This window comes from Oryctolagus cuniculus, chromosome Y, assembly GCF_051225735.1.
Source record: "Oryctolagus cuniculus isolate XC-2025 breed Fujian yellow rabbit chromosome Y, ASM5122573v1, whole genome shotgun sequence".
NCBI lineage: Eukaryota > Metazoa > Chordata > Mammalia > Lagomorpha > Leporidae > Oryctolagus > Oryctolagus cuniculus.
In genome coordinates, this window is record NC_142889.1 from 15178780 (window position 1) to 15181687 (window position 2908).

At 43.8% G+C, this 2908-nt stretch overlaps 1 pseudogene; it reads left to right on the plus strand.

The window, feature by feature from the left end:
* Window positions 1-707: 707 nt before the first annotated feature.
* On the plus strand, window positions 708-2531 carry LOC149119275 (heterogeneous nuclear ribonucleoprotein Q pseudogene; annotated as a pseudogene).
* The last annotated feature ends 377 nt before the right edge of the window (window positions 2532-2908 follow it).

Consider the following 2908-nt stretch of genomic DNA (forward strand, 5'->3'; position numbering starts at 1 on the left):
AGATCTCTGTCAGTGAGATCCCAGAGGAAAGAATGGGCCATCAAAGAAGGAGGTACCTTTCTCTGAAGGGAGGAGAGAGCTTCCACTTTGGCTGTGGCCTTGTTAAATAAGATCAGAGTTGGTGAACTCAAGCGGCATCCATAGCCTTGGCAGTTCATGACAAGAGCCTCCAGTGAGTGTCAACTGGGGGAGAGAGAAAGAGAGGAGCAGACTTGGCAGGGACTGGGGGACAGGGCAGAGAGAGCAAGAGAGGGAGGGAGTGAGCAGTGAGCGAGCATGCCAGGAGTCATCGAGAAGGGGCAAAGCTGCCACTCCTGCCTGAGGCACCACAGATGGGAGTGGGGGCGGCAGGGAAGGAACACAGAGGGAAGAAGAAAGGCCAAGAGGAGAAGGCGGCCGGAGGCAGTGGCAGCTGCTGCTGCTGCTGCTGCTGGTGGTGATAGGGGAGAAGGAGGAGCAGGTGGAGGGCAGGGGCTGAGGGAGTGAATGAGAGAAGCAAAGGCGCGAGGGAGGGGAGGGAAAGGGGGGGTCACGCGGGGGCGCACATGCGCACAGGGAGCACTCTCAGAGGCGAGTGTAACTGGATCCGATTTGCTGCCAGTGGTATGAGCTTTGGCAGCCATTTTACAACAGCTCCACTCGCAGGGATACAGGGAGCAGCGAGCACGCAACCCGATCCCCTGGGACAGGATTCCTTGGCCATAGCCCAAAGGGGAGGGCTAGTTGCACATAGTGATTTAGATGAAAGAGCTATTGAAGCTTTGAAAGAATTCAATGAAGATGGTGCATTGGCAATTTTTCAGCAGTTTAATGACAGTGATCTCTCTCATGTTCAGAACAAAAGTGCCTTTTTATGTGGAGTCATGAAGACTTACAGGCAGAGAAAAAAACAGGGGACCAAAGTAGCGGACTCTAGTAAAGGACCAGATGAGGCAAAAATTAAAGCACTCTTGGGAAGAACAGGCTACACACTTGATGTGACTACTGGACAGAGGAAGTATGGGGGACCGCCTCCAGATTCTGTTTATTCAGGTCAGCAGCCTTCTGTTGGCATTGAGATATTTGTGGGGAAGATCCCAAGTGATCTATTTGAGGATGTGCTTGTTCCTTTATTTGAGAAAGCTGGACCTATTTGGGATCTTCGTCTTATGATGGATCCACTCACTGGTCTCAATAGAGGTTATGCATTTGTCACTTTTTGTACAAAAAAAAAGCAGCTCGGGAGGCTTTTAAACTGTATAATAATCATGAAATTCATTCTGGAAAACATATTGGTGTCTGCATCTCGGTTGCCAACAATAGGCTTTTTGTGGGCTCTATTCCTAAGAGTAAAACCAAGGAACAGATTCTTGAAGAATTTAGCAAAGTAACAGAGGGTCTTACAGACGTCATTTTATACCACCAACCAGATGACAAGAAAAAAAAAAAAAACAGAGGCTTTTGCTTTCTTGAATATGAAGATCACAAAACAGCTGCCCAGGCAAGGTGTAGGCTAATGAGTGGTAAAGTCAAGGTCTGGAAAAATGTTGGAACTGTTGAATGGGCTGATCCTATAGAAGATCCTGATGCTGAGGTTATGGCAAAGGTGAAGGTACTTTTTGTATGTAACCTTGCCAATACTGTAACAGAAGAGATTTTAGAAAAGGCATTTAGTCAGTTTGGAAAACTGGAACGAATGAGGAAACTGAAAGATTATGCATTCATTCATTTTGATGAACGAGATGGTGTTGTTAAGGCTATGGAAGAAATGAATGTCAAAGACTTGGAGGGAGAAAACATTGAAATTGTTTTTGCTAAGCCACCAGATCAGAAAAGGAAAGAAAGAAAAGCTCAGAGGCAAGCAGCAATCAGATGTATGATGATTACTGCTATTATGGTCCAACTCATATGCCCCCTCCAACAAGAGGTCGAGGGCGTGGAGGTAGAGGTGGTTATGAATATCCTCCAGATTATTATGGATATGAAGATTATTATGATTATTTTGGCTATGATTACCATAACTATCATGGTGGATATGAAGATCCATACTATGGTTATGAAGATTTTCAAGTTGGAGCTAGAGGAAGGGGTGGTAGAGGAGTAAGGGGTGCTGCTCCGTCCAGAGGTCATGGGGCTGCTCCTCCCTGTGGTAGAGCCGGTTATTCACAGAGAGGAGGTCCTGGATCAGCAAGAGGCATTGGTGGTGTGAGAGGAGGTGTCCAAAAACAAAGAGGTCATGGGCAGGGAAAAGGGGTCGAGGCCTGTCCTGACCTGTTACAATGAAGACAGACTTGCTATGTGGGATTACACCAGAAGCTTGCAGTGGAGTAATGGTAAGGAAATCAAGCAACCTTAAATATCTCGGCTGTATAGGAGCATATTCTATTGCAGAAGACCTTCCTATGAAGATCATGGAATCAAATCCGGGACATTGAACTAATACTTGGACTTTGATATGAATTTCTTTAACAATTTTCTATGCAGTGCAAGTTATTAAACTAAAGCTACTCTATTTTCCAAATGTGTTCCAACAGAAATCCTTCATAACTTTTAGCATGATCACTTAATAAAGAATAAAGTTCTTCTCTTTAAAAAATCTGCTCTAAGTAGATTTTTCCCCTGTTTTTTTTTTTTAAATTAAGGATCCCAGCAGTGGTATTCTGAAATATTATCTTGAATTTGTGAATTTAAATTTTATTGCCGTGGTATAGATAAATTCCACTATTGGTATCCTTAAATTTTATTTCTACTCACCAAGGTTAATCATGATTGTCTGTATCTTTTTATAGTAATAATCACTTTTGAATTGTGTTCGGATATGCAGTTTCAGGTGTAATCATCAGGGCTGGTTAGTCAGGCATTCCAGATAGTGGTTCTTTTCGGAATCTTTTTTAAAGGGTTGGTTAACTATCACAGTAGCAGAAGATTG